This window comes from Rutidosis leptorrhynchoides, chromosome 5, assembly GCF_046630445.1.
Source record: "Rutidosis leptorrhynchoides isolate AG116_Rl617_1_P2 chromosome 5, CSIRO_AGI_Rlap_v1, whole genome shotgun sequence".
Lineage (NCBI taxonomy): Eukaryota > Viridiplantae > Streptophyta > Magnoliopsida > Asterales > Asteraceae > Rutidosis > Rutidosis leptorrhynchoides.
Window position 1 is genome coordinate 166926159 of NC_092337.1, and position 23374 is coordinate 166949532.

Below are 23374 nucleotides of genomic sequence, written 5' to 3' on the forward strand. Positions count from 1 at the left end.
AACAAATACTCTATTGTGGGTTGTGTGGGTTGGGTTTCGAATGTGGTGGTGACGGTGATAAACAGCTGCAACAGCAGCATATAGTTCGAACAGAAACAAGAGTTACAGCTAGTAGTATGAAGTAGTAATGGTTTTGTGGTGTTCAAACAGTGACTATGATGGATGAGGGTGTTATGTGGTGATCCAAACAGGAAATATCATAGCAGTGTAGGCGATGGATGTTGGTGGTGGTGTCGAGGTGATTGGTGGTTATTGATGGTGGCGTCTGATGGCTGCAAATGCAGCGGCTTATAGCCATGGTGATGCAGCGGCTTATCTTTCTCGGTACTCTTCGATGTCTGTGATGCTTACAGGGCTTGTAGTGATGGGAATGATGCTGGAGGTGGTGGTATTGCTGATGCTGTTGGTATTGATGGTGGTACCTGCGTAGTAGGTGAGAGCCTAGCTTCCAAATCAAACACCGTCACCTCCAGGGTTTCTACTTTACGCTCGAGTCTATGAATTAGTTCTACCCATTCTTCCGTAAGGTTTGTCAATTCTTGATATTTAGTTTGAAGTCTTCTAACTTCTTCTAATAACCCTATCTGATTAGAATTCGAGAGTAGAGGACGAATCCTGTCTTTAACTACATCGAGTCGACCTTCGAGGCGGAAAATCCTTGCAAAAAGAGTGAAAACGGTGTTCCGAACAGGTTCACCGGTAAGTGGATCGAGTACTCCGACGTTAGGTGGTAAGTTTGGCTCGTGATATGGAGTACCTTCTTCATTTCTCCATAGGGTAAGTATTTCGCGAACCCATCCCCACTTTCTAAAGAAATCATGGTAGTTGATCGGTTGGTGCGCTCCCGTCACACTGTCTTCAGAGCTGGAGGAACTTGGTCTATTTGAAAAGGCCATCTTACGCGATCACAGAAAGTTATGAAATAATTCTTGATATGAATTGAGGGATGAATACTGGATGATATCTCCGTCTTCTCGAATACACATATATAGCAAAAAGATTCCATAATTTACGGAGGAAATTTCAAAAAGTGTCAAATAAGATCCACGGTAATAGATATGCTAGGATGTGATTTGTCTATACACCGTGTATGCAATAAATGCAAAAACACGTGTCAAGACTTAGGAATAATAAGCAGGTAATTTTTCCACTAGGAATGATAAACAAAACTTATAATATGCAGCTAAGGTCGAATTCCAGAATCGCTAATGCATCCTAACGACTATCAGTTAGACACACTAATGCAAGACCTGATTCACTAAGACCACCGCTCTGATACCAACTATGATAGCCCGTCCTAATCCACCTGGACGAACGTATCAACATTTGGACCCATTAAGAGGTACTAACCTAAATATGCCATGAACGACTCCATGTAATATCTTTAAAATGAGCAAATGCACAACGGAAGATTTCTTTCATACCTGAGAATAAACATGCTTAAAAGTGTCAACCAAAAGGTTGGTGAGTTCATAGGTTTATCATAAACAATAATTTCAATAGACCACAAGATTTCGTTTTTGTTTCAAAGTGCAGGTCTGCTCACTGTTATAAAATCCATTCATATGATGAACACCTGGTAACAGAAATTAACAAAATGCATCTAGAATATCCCCAAAACAGAATCATTTTCATCTGTATAAATAAAATCGAAGTATTAAGCAGTTCAAATTCTCTGACTGAGGCTTGTTAGTGCCCATAGATCTACCTTTAGGATTCGCGTCAATTAGTGGCGTTCACTAATTCTTAGGTTACCAGACTAAAAAGGTGATATTCGGTCTAATAATCCAACCATAGAATGTAGTTTTGAGTACTTGTGTCTATTTCGTCAAACATCTATAAAAGCGGTGCATGTATTCTCAGTCCCAAAAATATATATTACAAAAGCATTTAAAAAGGGATCAAATGAAACTCACGATATGATATTTTGTAGTAAAAATATGCATACGACGGAACTGAACAATGCAGGGTTGGCCTCGGATTCACGAACCTATATCAATTATATATATATTAACACATAATATTAATCAACTAAGTTTATAAATTTTATAATGTATTATGATTAATATCCTTATATATAATTATATTACTTATAATAGGTTATATTATATATATGATATATAATTTAATTAATGTTATAATAATAATATATTAGTTTATATATTAAAACATGGTAGTTTGTAATATTAGTTATATTTATGTTACATGTAATAATTATATTTTATATAAAGAATATTTGTTGTAATAATAATAATAATAATAATAATAATAATAATAATAATAATAATAATAATAATAATAATAATAATAATAATAATAATAATAATAATAATAATAATAATGTTAAAAATAATAAAATCATGTTTAATGATAATAATGATAAAATAATAATAATAACAATAATAATGATACTTTTAATAATAATAATAATAATTTTATTAAAAATGAAAAGTATAATAATAATGATAATTTTACTAATAATGATATTTTTAAAAATAATGATATCTTTAATAATAAGAATATTAATAGTACATACGATTATCATTTAACAAAATTTATATTATAATCATAATATCATCATTTTCATTACTTTATTATTCTATAATTTTTTTTAGTGATCGCTTATAATAATCTTAATTTTCTTAATCATATTAAAATATCAATTTTTCATTATATTCTTAAACTTAATCTTATATTAACTTTACTTTTGTTATTTAACATATCGCATTTAATTTTCATCATCATATCGAGTTTCTATATCATAATAATAATAATGATAATACTAATGATTATTTAATGATAATACTAGTAATAACAATAATTATAATTATATTAATGATAATAATAATCATATTACTAATATTTGTAATAATAATAATTAGTATAACAATAATAATAATAATAATAATAATAATAATAATAATAATAATAATAATAATAAAAATAATAATAATAATAATAATAATAATAATAATAATAATAATAATAATAATAATAATAATAATAATAATAATAATAATAATAATAATAATAATGAAATTACTACCTTAGAGTAAGGAGCTAAAAAAATAAACGCCCTTGCCTGGGCTCGAACCAAAGACCTTTCATTAACCACACACAACACCAAACCAACTACTCCGCTTACAATTTCCTGATTTATTTCAAACATTTATTTCTTTAACCCATTATTTCTCTTCTCTTCTCTTCTTCTTCTTATCAAAAAAAAAAAGAAACAACTGCCACAGACCCAGATTGAACTTGCGACCTCTCGGTTACACACAACACCCTCCACCATTTGTTCTACTGCTTACTTTCTGTTTTAATTCCTAAATTATTTCTATATAACTCTTTTTCTGTAACTCTCTTCTTCTTCAAAAATTTAAACAACCGGGGCAAATCACCACCAATTATCATCATCATGGAATCATAACAGTATCATTATCTTTATATAACATTCAATCAGAAATATAAAACACGAAGAACGATCATTATTTCATCATCATTGGTGTATCATCGTCAACACTCACCACTGTTCATCGTCTTGTTCATTCGTCATCACCTTCGTTTATCGTTCAGCTCATCAGGAACATCGTGTAGTATCTGCAGTTAACTGCAGTAGCATGTGGTGATCGTGGGTGCTGATTTATCGAACAGAAGTAGGAGGGAATAGTAGCAAACAGTCTATTGTGGGTTGTGTGGGTTGGGTTTCAAATGTGGTGGTGACGGTGATAAACAGCTGCAACAGCAGCATATAGTTCGAACAAAAACATGAGTAACAGCTAGTAGTATGCAGTAGCAATGGTTTTGTGGTGTTCAAATAGTGACTACGATGGATGGTGGTGTTGTGTGGTGATCCAAACAGGAAATATCATAGCAGCGTAGGCGATGGATGTTGGTGGTGGTGTCGAGATGATTGGTGGTTATTGATGGTAACGTCTGATGACTACAAACGCAGCGGCTTATAGCCATGGTGATGGAGTTTTTGAACAAGGTTAGGAGAGATGAGAGAGTGAGAAAGAGATGTAGTGAGGTGGCGGTCTAGGGGTGGTTTTTGAAGGTGATCAAGGTGATCTCCGGTGGTGCTGCATAGTCACCGGAGCAAGAAAAAAAAATGGAGTTGGGTTGTCAAGCTGTTGAAGGAATTAAAAACCAAGGTGGTTGTTTGCTTCAGTTGTTCACGATGGTAGGAGAAGAACAAAAAAAAAAATATGGTGGGTGTTGTTTGATTGAAGTGGGTGATCTTTTGATAACGTTTATACGTTGGTGTCGAAGAATAAAGAAACACACATGGTAGAGAGAAAAGTGGTTGATGGTGAAGTTGGAGGCTTCGGTGATGGTGGCCAGTGGGTCTTCAATGGTTGAAGGTGAGGTTTACGGCTGTAACAATCAAGCACAAAGTTGATGGGTTGATCGAGTAGTGGTCGAGTTGTAGCAAAGAAGAAGAAGAAAAAAATATATCACTTAAGTATTGTGTTGGTGATTGTTAAAGATGATGATGTTTGGTTGGTTGTAGTCAAACGAGCAAGGATTAAAACACAGCAAGTACAGTGATCGATTAGATGGGGTTGTGGTAATAGAAGAAATAGAAAGCAGAAAGATGGATGTTTGATTTCCTAACTCATGCATTGTATATGTATGGGTATAGATAAAATAAGAATGTGAATCAGATAGTGGGAAAAATAGTAATCTTATTAATAATTATAACATTTAAACTGTGCACAATAGTATTTGAATTGATTAGCAGTCGGAGGATTGTAAGTTAGTTACCGACACTGTTAACACCGAGATAATATCGTGCTCCTTTGCTAAACAGTTAATATCTAAAAGTCTTCCTAAAAATTCCAAATTTTTATATTAAATTCATTTAATTATTTCAGTCATTAACTGTTTGAAACCTGATCAAAAATGTTCGTTAATTATTTATTTTCTATTCCAAATAATATGTACGGAGTACTAAAATTTAAACTAAAAAAGTAAAAATATTTTTAACAAACCTACCAACTTTTATTTTAATCTTTCATATATATGTATTAGATCTATATGAACATTAACGAGATGCCAACCGAGCATTACTGACGCTTACTAATTAAGTTCGAAACTCATTTATATTCAATATACTTTTATATCTATATATAGATTCATTTTAATAATAAATTATATTATATCTTACATTTTTATTTCTAACACTTAAATAGTATATATATATATATATATATATATATATATATATATATATATATATATATATATATATATATATATATATTTAATTATATATGTATCTATTTACAAATAGTTGTTCGTGAATCGTTGGGAATGGTCGAAGGTCAATTGAATATATGAAACAGTTCAAAATTTTTGAGACTCAACCTAACAGACTTTGCTTATCATGTCAAAAATATTAAATCGTATTGAGAGTTTGATTTAAAATTAGTCGAAATTTTCCGGGTCGTCACATTCCTTGCGAATCTATCAAAATATAAACAACGAGAGGGTAAGCTATAATGCTTAGTGAATGTAAATATACTATATCCATACATATGCATAAAAGGATTACGTATCACCAAATAGCTAGTATTAAACACATACCATGCTCATGTATAACTAAGTAAGCTAGACGCTACGTATCACCATGTCAATCCGCAAGATTATCCCATGGTTAACCCCTTAACCTTAAACACACGAAGGTTGGCTGAAACCACACGCGCCCTGGTGAATCTGAAACCACACGCGATTCACTACCTTCATCTCAACTACAACTGGGGTTGGCCAAATCCACATGCGCCCTAGTGAATCCGAATCCAAACGTGATTCACTACCTCAATCCATATGACAATTGGCCAAAACCACACGCTCCCTAGTGAATTCGAAACCACACGCGATTCACTACCTTCATCTCAACCACAACTGGGGTTGGCCGAAACCACACGCGCCCTAGTGAATTCGAAACCACAAGCGATTCACTACCCCAATCCATACGACAATAGGGTCGGCCGAAACCACACGCGCCCTAGTGAATCCGAAACCACACGAGATTCACTACCCTAAGCCATAATAACAACTGGAATGTCCGAAACCACACGCGACATTGTGAATCCGAAACCACATGCGATTCACTTCCCAAATCACCTCAACAACATCAACCGGGTTGGCTTACTCACACCGATGTGAATCCGAAAACACACTAGATTCACTACCCCAAGGGTGGCAACCTAAAATGCACAAACATCCCAAGTGGACCCGAAAATCTTAGGGTCCATCATCCCACACAAATGTAAAGTGAACCCCGACACACAAGGATCACTCTACCCCACCCGAACCCATCCTATGCATACATACGCGTATAATATATTTACACTCACCTTGTCGCCTTGATGAATGCAAACCAAATCCGCAATACGCCAATGGAAAGTACTTATTCCATTTATCACATAAACAAACAAAACAATTAGGGTGGATTACAAACCAACTCAAATTGACATTTAGTGCAATTGTGACACAGTTGCACTTTCAAGCATAACCCATGCCCAAACTAACAAATAATCACTTAACGCTAGTGAAAATGGTCCTATAACATCAACTAGATCAAATCACAAGTGCTAAACACTTGTCTTCCCCAAAATCAAGTCACAAACCCTAATTTTGACCCATTTCAAAGTCACGCTTCCAAACACACCCATTTGGGTTCCAACATCAACATAATCAATAACCCTAGTGATTACACCCAAATTACAAGCCCTAACATGGCCAGTTAGTCTTCCAGCCCAAAACCCACCAACAATGAGTCTTAAACCCAATTTCTAGCTACAACATCTCACTTCATGAGCATCAAAGGATTTCTCATCAATTTAAGCTCACACCCTGACTTAAATATCAAATCAACAAATAAAATTTGGAGTTAGAACTTACCACTACTATCGATTTGTAGCCAAGAGCGAGAGCAAAAACCTTAACACTTGCACCTTGAAGAGATTCCAACTTCTTCTTCCTTAAATCGAGCTCTCTCTCTCTCTCTCTCTCTCTCTCTATATATATATATATATATATATATATATATATATATATATATATATATATATATATATATATATATATATATATATATATATATATATATATATATATAAATGAAGGTTTCTCTTACCACTAAGATAAGTGAAAGTGTTTGTGTGGGTGAAAATGAGATCCAAACTGAGATATAGATCAGTTTTAGTGGCTCCAAACCGATACCCAAGTGAGTTAACCAAAATGCCCCTCAAATGCCCCAAAAACGGGCTTAAAAATACACATGCCTGACGAATTTCGCGACCGCGATGATGGGGTTCACGCCCACAAACCAGCACACAAAAATACATGTTTCCCTGACTGAATCTTGCACCCGCGAGATGGGAAGTCGCGACCGCGACATTGCCCAATTTCAGCTTTCTTCATTTTTTTGTTTTTACAATTCGCACGCGGCCCACGTTTTAACATTCTACAAACCCAACTTCACGACTAGGAACTTAAACACCGCCATGGCAACATGCTACGAAAAACAGGGTGTTACATAAAAGCATTTCAATAGGTTATTAGATGTCAGAATCAACTGTCTGTGATTATGACAGATAGAGAACTAGCACTAATGAATGCCATAAGAAAGGTATTTCCAACAACAACAAATCTTTTGTGTGCTTGGCATATTGAAAAGGAACATTCATGCGAATTGTAAGAAAAGACACAAAAAGATGCAATCGAGTACATAAAGAACACGTGGTTGTATTGGAAAGAAAAATTTGTTAGTGCTTGGACCGAAAAGTAGGTAACCGTACATCCTCACGAGCTGAAGGTGCTCACTCTAAACTCAAAGAGTTTTTACAAGTTTCTACAGGTGATTTGAAGGAAGTGAAAGATAAAATATGTCTATCGGTTGATCATGAGTTTCATGAGATTAAAGTGAAACTAGGAAGTGGAAAAATTCAAATTCCTCGTGGCTACCATTTGCCTCTATTTCGAGAACTTTTGTTTCATGTATCTAAGTTCGCTTTGAAGGAGATATATCGACAGTATATAATATCTAAAAAAAGGTAATATTTATAAACTATTATTTTTGAAAAGCAAATATACACTTAAGTTGTGATATGAACACTAGATGGAATTGCTTGCATGAACGTTGGTTTACTACAGGTGTCTTTTGGGAGCGTTGTTATTACTTTTACTTCTATTATTTATGAACTTTTATAGGTACAACGACGCCATGCACTGCAGCAACAATGGGACTTCCATATGTGCTCACAAGATGGCAAGCATGCAAGATATTACCCTTTCTTTGGATCTTGGGCATCAACATTGGAGGATTGATACATTGTCTTTAAATTCAAAAGATAATTCACACATTAATGGTTGTGATAAATTTAATAATTTGGTTAACGCGTTGCATTCAAAGTATAAAGGATGGCCCCAAAAAAAGAAAGAATATGCTACTTTGATTCTTAGTAAACTTTTAAATGAAGATGATATATTATTTGATCCGGTGATTCAACGCCCTAAAGGAAGACCTCCAAAAACAAAAAGAAAAAAGTATATAACTTCCACAACACGAGAACCTTCCAAATATTTGAATCATCTCGAAGTCATAATCCAAGTTCTACATGTAGATCTCAAAGGAGCGACGATGTGGCCGAGGATGAGAGTTACTTTTATTTTGAGAACTCCATAATAGATTTAAATGGTTACCCTGATTTCGAATAGTCAGAAGCATGATAGTTTATTAGCTTAAAAATTGAGTATTTTGGAAGCAAACCGTAGTATTTTCGAGGTTTGATTGCTTATAACATCTAGCCTAATTGGTGCAAACTTGTTCAACTTAACTTCGTATGAACTGTGATATTTTTGAATTTTTTATTAGTCATCTTTTTACCTTTCAATACTTCCATTTATTGTCTGAGATTGAACTCATGATATGATAATGTGTCGACATGTATGTATGCATGTAAGAAGTATTTTAGTCTGAAGTATAGTTTAGTACATTGGCAAAAAAGAAACTTATTTAGTTTGAGGAGAAACAGTTGTCATGTTTGTCATGTTTGTAAGAGCATTCCCAATGGTTTAGTCTTAGTCCTCCGGAACTAGATGCCACATAAGCGTCACCTCAGTGACATTCATTTCTTTCATTAATTAATTAAATGTACAAGTTTAAAAGTAAAAAGTACCACATAAATATACACTCCTTTCGTCCACAAATATTTTACACAAACATGAAGTGGGAGACGAATAGGGGGCGGCACCCTGGGCGCCTTGGTGCCATTGGTGTCCTCCTGGACTAAGTTGTGGGCGGAGGTCAAGTATACATTGATGGGAGAGCTCTAAGGTGAAAAGACAAAAGAGATGAAGTAAAAGAAATGTGTTGGTGGGAACAAGTTTTGAAAAAAAAATAAAAAAAACTAACATAAATTATACGGAGTATTAAATAATACATAATTATAAGAGTGCTCCCAATCATGACAGCACTTCCTCCAGTACTAGTCACTACATCAGCGCCACATCAGCACTTCCATCCTACTTTCTTCCCAGGACTAAACACTCCCAACTATGACACTCCTCCTTCCATATTTTTATTTTCCTTTTTAATTTTTTATATTATCAAACAAATACAATTATTTAAATAAAACTAAACTTTTATTAAAAATTAAAAAACATTACGTATACGATTAACGCGAGACACGTTACTAACATACGAAAAGCACCTGAAACTCATTTTGGCCACAAACGTGTGGAATCCAAAATTAATTAAAAATTAAAAATAGCATGTCCACTTCATCTTCTCCACGGTACCTGTAACTCAATTTTCATTTTATACACACAAAAATAAAACAAAAAAAAATTTAAAAAAAAAAAAGGAAAAAGCAAATGATTAACCATTTTGAGCCGTTACACCCATTTCTTCCGTCCAGCAATCTGATTCAAATAGACGAAGGGAGAGACGGAGCACCTGGGCGACATTGTGGGCGGGACCTGGGTGGGGTTCGTGCCATCGGCGCCCACCTGGGCGGGCTTGTGGGTGGGGCTGTGGACGTACCGTTGGGAGCTCTCTAAGAGTACAGGTATTTTAGGAAAATAACCTATAATATTAGAGGATCTATAAAATTAATAAGTGGAAATATCACTCCCCTCCGGCCATCGACTATGGCCGGTTGTCCGGAGAGACTCCCGACCTACTCTTCTAAGTTTTACTTATTTTTTACATCAATTTTATTATATTTTCGATAATAATTTCTCGAAAAAATTGTTTTTAGTAGATTTTTTAGCTTGTTTAAGTTGGTGAAAAGATCATTTTTTGAGTGGTTAACGTTTGGTATGTAGTGACCCGAACTTTTTCATGTTTATATATATTAAATGAAATTGCTATTTACATGATTAAGTGTTTCCAACATGTTAAGCAATCAAACTTGTTAAGACTAGATTAATTGAAATAGGTTTCATAAAGACAATTGACCACCCAAGTTGACCGGTGATTCACGAACGTTAAAACCTGTAAAAACTATATGATGACATATATATATATATATATATATATATATATATATATATATATATATATATATATAATATATATATATATATATATATATATATATATATATATATATATATATATATATATATAGTTAACATGATATTATGATAAGTATGTATCTCATTAGGTATTTTAACAATGAGTTATATACACAAAAATGAGACTATTGAATTAAGAAACTCGAAAACGATATATATAACGATTATCATTATAACAACGTCTTACTAAATACATGTGAATCATATTAAGAGATTGATACACTATGTTTAATCATGATAAATGATAAGTAAACATATCATTAAGTGTATTAACAATGAACTACATATGTAAAAACAAGACTACTAACTTAAGGGTTTCAAAACGAGACATATATGTAACGATTATCGTTGTAACGACATTTAAATGTATATATATATCATATTAAGATATATTAATTCATCATATTATTATGATAATATAATAATTTAACATATCATTAGATATAATAAACAATGGGTTAACAACATTTAACTAGATCGTTAACTTAAAGGTTTCAAAATAACATTTACATGTAACGACTAACGATGACTTAACGACTCAGTTAAAATGTATATACATGTAGTGTTTTAATATGTATTCATACACTTTTGAAAGACTTCAAGACACTTATCAAAGTACTTCTACTTAACAAAAATGCTTACAATTACATCCTCATTCATTTTCACCAACAATTCTACTCGTATGCACTCGTATTTGTACTCGTACAATACACAGCTTCTAAACGTATTTACTATTGATATATACACTCCAATGATCAGCTCTTATCAGCCCATATGAGTCACCTAACCATGTGGGAACTATTATTTGGCAACTAGCATGAATGATTACACAAAATTACAAACTAATGGAGCCTTTATGAACACCCCATATTCACGTGAAGGAGTACACACACAAACACTTTCATTTTCAATTTTTTTTAATCAAACTCATCTCCCTCAAGTGTTCTTCCATTGTTCTAAGTGTACTTCATCATCTTCATCAAAATCTAGCTCAATCTAGTTCATAAATCCATACATAAACCAAGTTATAAAATAACTACTCAAGAACACACCAACAACACTTCCAAGTTTGCTAGCTTACTTCCAATCTTGCAAATCCATTTTGAGCGATCATCCAACCTCAAGAAATCCTTCTTATTTGCAGTAATATATCTTTCTAATACAAGGTAATAATCATATTAAAACTTTGATTCAATTTTTATAACTATAACAATCTTATTTCGAGTGGAAATCTTACTTGAACTTATTTTCGTGTCATGATTCTACTTCAAGGACTTTCAAGCCATCCAAGGATCCTTTGAAGCTAGATATATTTTTTTCATTTCTAGTAGGTTTATCCACAAAACCTGAGGTAGTAATGATGTTCATAACATCATTCGATTCATATATATAAAACTACCTTATTCGAAGGTTTAAACTTGTAATCACTAGAACATAGTTTAGTTAATTCTAAACTTGTTCTCAAACAAAAGTTAATCCTTCTAACTTGACTTTTAAAATCAACTAAACACGTGTTCTATATCTATATGATATGCTAACTTAAAGATTTAAAACCTGAAAATACGAAAAACACCGTAAAACCGGATATACGCCGTCGTAGTGACACCGCGGGCTGTTTTGGGTTAGTTAATTAAAAACTATGATAAACTTTGATTTAAAAGCTATTCTTCTGGGAAAATGATTTTTCTTATGAACATGAAACTATATCCAAAAATCATGGTTAAACTCAAAATGAAAGTATGTTTTCCAAAATGGTCATCAAGACGTCGTTCTTTCGACTGAAATGACTACCTTTACAAAAACGACTTGTAACCTATATTTCTGACTATAAACTTATACTTTTTCTGTTTAGATTCATAAACTTAAGTTCAATATGAAACCATAGCAATTTGAATCACTCAAAACGGATTTAAAACGAAGAAATTATGGGTAAAACAAGATTGGATAATTTTGCTTGTTGTAGCTACGTGAAATTTGTAACAAATTTATACAAATCCTAACTTAATCAACTTATATTATATTATACATGTATTCCAACATATATTATGTAATCTTGGGATACCATAGACACGAATACAATGTTTTGACATATCATATCGACCCATCTAAATATATATTTCGGAACAACCATAGACACTCTATATGCAGTAATGTTAGAGTTAGCTATACAGGGTTGAGGTTGATTCCAAAATATTATATATACTTTGAGTTGTGATCTAGCCTGAGACTTGTATACACGAGGTCGTGGATTGATTCGAGATAAAATATATTGCTTTATTTATGTACATCTAAATGTGGACAACTAGTTGTAGGTTACTAACGAGGACTGCTGACTTAACACACCCAAATCATTAAAACGTAATAAGAAATGTTGTAATTATATTTTGATCATACTTTGATATATATGTACATATTTGTTATAGGTTCTTGAATCAACCCGTGGCCAAGTCTTACTTCCCGACGAAGTAAAAATCTGTGAAAGTGAGTTATAGTCTCACTTTTTAAATCTAATATTTTTGGGATGAGAATACATGCAGTTTTATAAATGTTTTACAAAATAGACACAATACGTGAAACTACATTCTATGGTTGAATTATTAAACTGAATATGCCCCTTTTTAGTCTGGTAATCTAAGAATTAGGGAACAGACACCCTAATTGACGTGAATCCTAAAGATAGATCTATCGGGCCCAACAAGCCCCATCCAAAGTACGGATGCTTTAGTACTTCGAATTTATCATGATCGAAGGGAGTCCCGGAATGATAGGGGATATTCTATATGCATCTTGTTAAGGTCGGTTACCAGGTGTTCACCATATGAATGATTTTTATCTCTATGTATGGGATGTATATTGAAATATGAAATCTTGTGGTCTATTATTACGATTTGATAAATATATAGGTTAAACCTATAACTCACCAAAATTTTTGTTGACGTTTAAAGCATGTTTATTCTCAGGTGATTATTAAGAGCTTCCGTTGTTGCATGCTAATATATGGACGAGATTTGGTGTCAGCATGCTTTTAAACCAATATGTATTGGTAGTGTGTAAGTGTGATATTTTTAGATTATCATTTCTGGATAATCTAGGTGGTGTCTTTTTAACCTTGTCAATAAAATAAAGGTTATGGTTTGTTTTAAAAACGAATGCAGTCTTTGAAAAACGTCTCATATAGAGGTCAAAACCTCGCAACGAAATCAATTAATATGGAACGTTTATAATCAATATGAACGGGACATTTCAGTTGGTATCCGAGCATTGGTCTTAGAGAACCAGAAATTTGCATTAGTGTATCTTATCGAGTTTGTTAGGATACATTAGTGAGTCTGGACTTCGACCGTGTTTTCTTTAAAACGATTGCTTAACACTTTTGTTGGAAACTATATATTATTAACATGTAAATATTATGTGATATATTAACCTCTTAATGTGTTTGATATTATGTGATAGATGTCTACCACTAGTACAAATCCCATGACTCACCTAATAATAATGAAGAGTTGAATATATTTTAAAAAGATTCACAAATTCCCGAAGAAGAACCGAAAGAGGAGGAACCGGAAGAGGAGGAACCGGAAGAGGAGGAACCGGAAGAGGAAGAACCAGAAGAAGAAGAGGTTCCAGAGGAAGAAACATTGATACCTACAGTAAATTGATTAAATAAAAGAAAATCCTCAACCAACGGACCAAAGTTAAAAATGGTCAATGGTGTTTCCGCCGAGGAAGCAAAATATTGGGAAGATTACCAATTTTCCGATGAATCGGATCCCGATGAAGATTCCGATGATGTTATAGAAATTACCTCGGCCCAATTTAATAAAGCAAAAGAAAATAATAAGGGAAAAGGTATAAAAATAGAGAAACCTGATTCCAACTCCGATGAGCTTTATATGTATCGGCAACATCCGTATTTTCTAAATTGTAACAATAACCCGGGAACCTCTAAACCACCATGTTTTTCTAAACCATTGTGGAAAACGACGGCTCGTATTAGAGGAACACCAAATATCCCTAGAAAATTAGGAAAACGAACCATGTCCGAAGAAGAAGAAACCAGTGATTCAGATTAGAGGGTTGAAATCATGTTGTGTATTATGTGTATTGTAGTGTGCCTGTACTTTTATGTTCTATGTAAAAATTGCTTGTATTGTTTGTTAATTATCTTTTACGAATCTAATCCTTGTCTATTTTACAGTATAAAAACAAAATGGACGTTAAGGGTAGACAACCGAATATTTTAGAAGACCTACCAGAGGATATGATTGAGGAAATCTTGTCTAGAGTCGGTCAGAATTCATCAGTACATTTAGTTATGGCGAAATGAACTTGTTAAACATTTGAAAGACTTTCCAGAAATGCCTTAGTTTATAAAAGGCTTTTCTTTGATAGGTGGGGTATATCACATTGGGGAGACCGTAAGTTACGCCGTGTTTTCTTTAAAGCATTAAATGCGGGGAACCCAAATGCAATTTTACGCTACGGGTTAAGAACTTATTTTGACTCAACATATCCCAACATAGGATTTCGTGAGTTAGAAAGAGCTTCTAACATGCAACATAAAGAAGCATGTTATGCTTACAGGTTAATAATGTTCGCTTCTCATCAAATTGAGAAAAAGAACATTGGGTTGCAACTTTTAAATAAAACATTCCCACAAGTGATGGACTCGGTAGTTGAGATGAGAAACAAGGTTTTTAGATTATTACGGGGCTGTTGGACATTACGAAACCCTCGTCCTTTTGACGACATTACAACATGCCGTCTTGTCAACGATCACAACGGTTATGTTCCACAAGACTGTAACGACCTGGAAATTTCCGACCAAATTTAAACCTTAAACTCTATATGTTTCCGACACGATAAGCAAAATCTGTATTATTGAGTCTAGAAAAGTTTGAAATCTATATTCAGATAATCAGTTACCCTTTGACCAAGCCTGACGATTCACGAACATTTATGTGTATATAGATATAGTATCTTTATTAATAGATAATATATAATATAAATATTGATACATATAAATTGATATATTATTATTGAAATTAGTATTATTGTTATTAATAGTATTGTTGATATACAACTTATAATAATTATCATCATTATCATATACAATAATATTATTATTAATATTAATACTATTATATTTGTGTTACTCTTATTATAATATTAAGAGTATTATTATATGGTTGATTATAGGTTATAAATGTAAATATATATATATGGGGATATACAAATATTATATATATATATATATATATATATATATATATATATATATATATATATATATATATATATATATATATATATATATATATATATATATGCATACTTGAATACTGTTAAATACAAGATTTAATCAAACGCATATACATATGCATAAATACAAAGTTTGTTTAAAATCGCTTTCCACTCTATTAAATCTGTCTACTTGATTGATTCCTCAAACAAATTACCAAGAGTATCAGACAAAATTCGTTGAACATTCTAATCCACTCTTGATTTCTTTATTTATTTATTTTTCTTTTTCTTTTCATTAGTCCTTCTTGATTTATTGAGGGAACCAGCTGTCAAGTCTCTTGCTTTATAATAATCCAATTACTCGTTATTATACATAAACCCGGGTACTTTGCAGCTGCACTTTAGTTTTGCCATTATTACTCGTTAACAACATCAACCACCTTGAAATACATATTATCAAACCCACTTGATCATCACCTTTATTGTTTACCATCGTCCATATACGATCGCCACTATGTAACGTCATGAAACCCATAACCATATATCCACGACACCATTAACCATCTCATAGTTTTGTGACGACATCATGACAAACCACTCTGTGATCACCTTCATTCCGTCACCATCAGGAAGAATCCACACACACCACTAGAAACACTAACAATAACCACCATTCTCAATTTATCATCACTATCTCTTTAACTCTCTCGCACGTTTCTAACCATACTCGACCCAATAATCATCCTACACCCAACACCAAAGTAAATCACCACCATCATCATCTTTAGACTTGAGTATTTCGTTTTCTGTTTCCATATAAACTGCTAACCATCAAACAAGACCACCGTAACCATAAATCACTCGTAACCATAAATTACTCGACCCAATAACCATAAATCACCACCATGTACGTACCTTCTTTTTCTGTTATTTCTGTTTCGATTGAACATCACCAAGACCCCCGTAAAACTGCTGCTGCATCTGCAATAGTTGTCTGTTTCCCCTTCGAATATAATTACCTTTATCACCTCAACAAACCACCAAGAAAACAGTTATCCTCGCCACCCTTTTTACTCTCTCTCTCCAGCTCTCTCTCTACTAACGAGAACCATCTTCTTTCTGTTTCTACTATTATTTAAACAAAGTAAGGCCAAAGGTGTCGATAACTTTAAATAAAGTGGTGTTTAGCTGTAAAGAATTGAGGCATAAATTACATATTTAAATATACAAACCATCATCTATTCGCTGGTAACTATCGACTGTATAAATTATTACATAAAGATGAAGATAGTGGAAGAACTGATAATGATTATTCACCTACTGATGCTTTTTCTTTTGCTTGTTCGGTTCTGTGGTGGGCCGAGATACATACACCCATCAAAGGGATTGTATTACATGATTAAATAAATCTAGCTATAATGCAAGTGGGAATAAAGTTTACATGTTGTGGCTGACTTCTAGTGTGACACGTTTAATTTTGTTTTTGTGTTTTGACTTCGAACATATGGGAAAAGCAGACAAGCCAAATTTGTTCTTGCTCTGTTGGACTCATTAAACTATAATTGGGTTTCTTAAATTGCTAATTGGGTATTGCATGTTGGGCTTAATTAAGGTTATGGGCCGAAAGGAAATGGGGTCAGGATTAAAAGGATACGGGTTATAATAGTTTCAGTTGGGATTAAAACGCATAAAAGGCTGATGGGTCGATGGTCTGAGGTGTTGTGGTGCGAGCTAGGGGTCTAGGGTTCAATCCCCACCTTGGACAGTTTTCTTTTTAAAGGATTCTTAAGGTAGTTTCTATTTTTAATTTTGATATTATTATTATTCTTATTATTGTTAGTATTATTATTTTTACTAAATATTATTATTGTTATCATAACTCTAATTACAAACATAAATATATTCAATAAGTGTTATTATCAAAATAAATATTATTATTAAGTTGTATTATTATTAATATTATAATTAGTAATAAAATTATTATTGTTAGTAGATATTAGAAATTATTATCATAAGTATTATCATTATTACTACTATTAATAACATACTTATTAAAATTATTAGTACTACAAACATAATAACATTATTTACATAAATATTTATATATATCAAATTTTGATATAACTAATTATATAGATATATATATATATATATATATATATATATATATATATATATATATATATATATATATATATATATATATATATATATATATATGTATTAGTATAATTATATGTATAAATATCATTATACAGAATAATTATATATATAAACTTTGAGATAACAAATATATTACTAAATTAAAATTTATGATAAATAAACTAAGTAAATTATTAATAGCTGTTAATTATATGTGTTAATATACATACTTGTTATAGGTTCGTGAATCCAAGGCTAACCCTACACATGTTCAATGATGTTATATGTATTTTTACTACAAAATACAGTGTGGTGAGTATATAGTCCCTTTTAAACTTTAAATATTTTTGGGCTGAGAATACATGCGCTATTTTTTTTTATAAATAATTTACGTTATGGACACAAGTGACTAAAATTACGTTCTACATGGGTTTGAATCAAAAATCCCCTAGCTTGGTAACTTTAACTATTGGTTTATGAACTGGTAGGCGCGAATCCTAAAGATAGATCTATCGGGTTTTACACCCCCACCCAGATGTTGTTCTAGTCACTACTAAACTAGAAGAACGGGTGTTTAGTACTTCGAGGTTAACGGAACGCACTTGATTCGGTGCACATATTATTATAACTCAGAGGTACACACTCTTGTTAAGGCTAGTTACCGGGTGCCCACTGCTTGGAATGCTTTTCATACACTTGCGAGTGTATTATGTTTATAAATATGAAATCTTGTGGTCCATAGTTATAACGCTGCTAGCATCAAACCTATATATCTCACCAACATTATGTTGACATTTTAAAGCATGTTATTCTCAGGTACGAAATAAGTCTTCCGCTGTGCATAAGCTCATATTAAGGACATTACTTGGAGTCGATCATCGCGATGGGACCAACTGTTGAAGATTCCGTCTGGGAGGATTAGTCTCGGACGTTTCAGTTGGTATCAGAGCGTTGGTCTTAGCGAACCAGGCCTTGCATTAGTGTGTCTAAATGGTAGTTGTTAGGATACATAAGTGAGTCTGGACTTTGACCGTGTCTGCCTGTCAAAAGTTTTGCTTATCATTTTTAGTCGGAAATCATCTGCTTATCATCCTTAGGAAATTGCCTACCTATCATTCTCAAGTCTAGACACGCTCTACTGCATTTAGTGCATCGATAGTGTATAGACGAAATTCATATCTTAGCGTATCTGATAATTCCTATCTTGGCGTATCGGTAGATTTGCCTGATATATGCCGTAACATCCTTTGTAGCCTTCGAAATCTTTAGTATTACATATAGATATTCTATATAGTTAGAATATGATCCGATATCCGGAAATCATTTCACATTGAAGATCCTTTCCATCCATCCAATTACCCCTTGGCGATGAACCTGAAGCACTTACCGGCGAACCTATTCGAAACATCATTTTCTCGCTCATTCCTAGAGAATCTCGTCACGATTACATAATATCCCATATCACAAATCTTGTTCATCCGCTCGCTTCGACCGCCAATCATCCCGGTGTACTAGCAGAAGTTAACGAACTACACGCTCGTGTGACGGCTTTGGAGAACCTGGTGCGAAGGTTACAAACATCAGCGGTAGCACCGGCAGCATAACCAGTACCTCCAGTAACATCAACATCGCAATCTTCAGTACCAGCACTATCAATATCGTCACCATCATCAATGTCAATGATATCCTTATCCCCCTCAAACCACAACCACGTCGTAAATCTCAACGCCAAAAATTACACCTCGAGTATAATCACCGTTCTATGTATCGCTCTATCCACTTTATTTTCGTTCTACATATCGTTCTACATCGATTAACTTGATTCACGTACCATTCTACCTCATTACCTCCGTTCAATATGGCGACTAAGTAATCTCTAATGCGTTAGAGATTATGTAATCTAGTATTAACAATAAACCTGATGAGTTTAATATGTTATTGACTCATTAAATCTATGATTACATTTGAAGAAAATATATATGCAAGTATATTTTCATAAAGATTGTAATTAAAAATTCTTTTGTACAAACTGTTAATGGTGAAAAATATTTTAACGGGTGGGTAATACCCGAGGAATATTTAGATTTCACATTAATAAGTTACACTGTACATTCTTCGAATCTGATTCAACGGTCATATATTATCCTACATACGACTAATATACGTATCCGTTCACCACAAAATAATCATTTCTATTCAAATTTCATATTTGGATTTTGATCTATCAGAATCCAACAAGTGGCATAAAGAAGAAAATATTGGACAAAATAAAAATTTGATAGAAACAGATGAATTAACTAATTGAAATTTGGGTTAGGATTACACGCTAACTGTTCCGGCTAACTGTTCCCAGCTAACTGATTAACATTTAATTTATCGCAATTTACATTCTCGCAATTTTAATTTCTGCACTGTACATACTGCCGGGACACATGTACAACAACACGTCGGATTAATTCTGAGACAACACGTTGTATAATGGGTCATGATATATATTTATTTAATTTACGCATTTTAAATAACGGGACACGTATGCAAGGTTTCGACTTATCATATTGACCCATCTATATATATATATATTTCGGAACGACCATAGACACTCTATAGTTGACTATACAGGGTTGAGGTGGATTCCAAAATATATATATGGTTTGAGTTGTGATCGACACTGAGACCGGTACACGGGTCACGATACGTATTAATTAATTCGAATATTATATATTTAATTTATATATGAAATTATTGGACCATTGGACAATCGAACTATTGAACTGCTAACTTTGGACAATTAAAATGAATTAAAATATTGATTATAACATATGAAACTAAACTAATCTTCAAGTTTGCCACTTGATTTTATCTTCAACCTCATTTGAACCTCGACAATTACAATCCGCGTTCAAATCTTTTCATAATTCTTGAAAACACCTCGATCGAGAAGTTGAACTCGCCGCACCTCGTCTACGGAAGGAAGATTTATGCATACAGTTATATATCTGAAAAACTCCCGAACCCAAATTCATAGTTTAACACGTACCCGTGTTGAGTCCTTTATCATTTATTAGCAAACGCAACTTTACAATTCCTTTTCAAGATAACCAATTATTGTCACAGCTCCAGCAAGTTAACTTTGACTTTTCATTAAGACTAGTCTTAGTATAACCTCGGTATATATACATTATCTTTTCACCATCGTCACCGGAGAACCTTTTATATTCCACCATATTACCAACAGCGTTTAATCATCTAAAAACACAATTCTCCCGAAACCACCTTGGTTTGATAACCGATGACCCAGATCCGTTAACTTTGAGAATGCTGACGAAGCAGCATGTTGTAGATGGTCTTAATGGCCAAAGGATGATGATAAAAGAAGGAAGTGTTAGGAACGCTCGATAGAAAATTTGGTACTGAAAACCGGATTGAGCAAACCATGAAGGAGACTCTGAACAAATTACAAGGACTAAACTTGTACATAAAGAATACAGATGATTCTGTTTCGGGTGAAATTTTTAGCGAATACCTTACTCCTTAACCACTCGAAATCATCGTGAATGAATTTCTTCATCACAATTTGATTCTGAAATCCTAAGATATCATCGTATCTTTCCTTATAAATATCCTCAATATTTCTGAAGATATTTTCACAACTATTCCTATCTGTGATCATTTATCTCTCCGTAACATCTGCGTTAAAACATAAAAGAAACTGTGTTAGTTTCTAAGTTCTAAAACCTTCGAGTTTAAAATAGGAATGTTCTAAAGCAGTGTTGGAAACTGATGCATGAATTAGTATAATATAATGAAACTTGATCAACTTCATTATATTACAGTAAGTCATGCTGAGTTTCTAATGGAGCATAATGATTTTCAGTACCGTCATCATGTGCCATGTTACACGGCTCTTACATTCTATCCAATCTCTAAACATATCAAGAAAATATTCTCTTGATGATTCGGTCTTTTCCAGGATATTCTGGTAATTTGACAAATCAAAATCGTGTCATTGCCAATTCCTTCTAAGAGCATTAGCTATATTCATTCCAAATTTCATACGACGAATTCCGGACCATTGCTCGCTTGACTCGAAGTCGGGAAGAGAAAACGAAAGCATGAAGTTTTGGAAAACAATGAAGAATATAAAGCTCGATAATAACCCCGAAATTTCAAACCGTGTATATCAATGCATATAGCAATATAAAAACACGGGAGAACTAGAAACACAATGAACACAAGAGTATAGTAGAAGTAAACAGATTTTCTGGCGGTAGATGAAAAAGAAGAATTACAGATACGAAAATTAGGACTATACCAAGAATCAGGAATTTATGGAATATATTAAGGAATGAGTAGAGGGAGAAAGAATAGAAGGTGTGGAGAATAAGAAAAACGAAAGGGGTAGATTTATAGTGAAATATCTGACAGAGAAATCGAAACAGATTGCTGTATTAAATCAAATAAGATCTTGATCGCTGAAAAATCAAATCTTATTACGTAAGATTTTCATTAAATCCCGTGAATTCCGGAAATCACTCATAATTACGTCATCAGTTGAAACGAACATATTTACTTACTCATTTCGCTCTTTTGTGATAGCTTCACTCGTACGCTTCACATGCTCGAATCGTTTTATCTATATCTTTCAATAATGATAAAACTCCATTATTACCTCATATTCGTCATGAAAACATTCTTATTGTTATCCATGACAACCACTATCAAATTTCGGGGACGAAATTTATTTAACGGGTGGGTACTGTAACGACCTGGAAATTTCCGACCAAATTTAAACCTTAAACTCTATACGTTTCCGACACGATAAGCAAAATCTGTATTATTGAGTCTAGAAAAGTTTGAAATCTATATTCAGATAATTAGTTACCCTTTGACCAAGCCTGACGATTCACGAACATTTATGTGTATATAGATATAGTATCTTTATTAATAGATAATATATAATATAAATATTGATACATATAAATTGATATATTATTATTGAAATTAGTATTATTGTTATTAATAGTATTGTTGATATACAACTTATAATAATTATCATCATTATCATATACAATAATATTATTATTAATATTAATACTATTATATTTGTATTACTCTTATTATAATATTAAGAGTATTATTATATGGTTGATTATAGGTTATAAATGTAAATATATATATGGGGATATACAAATATTATATATATATATATATATGCATACTTGAATACTGTTAAATACAAGATTTAATCAAACGCATATACATATGCATAAATACAAAGTTTGTTTAAAATCGCTTTCCACTCTATTAAATCTGTCTGCTTGATTGATTCCTCAAACAAATTACCAAGAGTATCAGACAAAATTCATTGAACATTCTAATCCACTCTTGATTTCTTTAT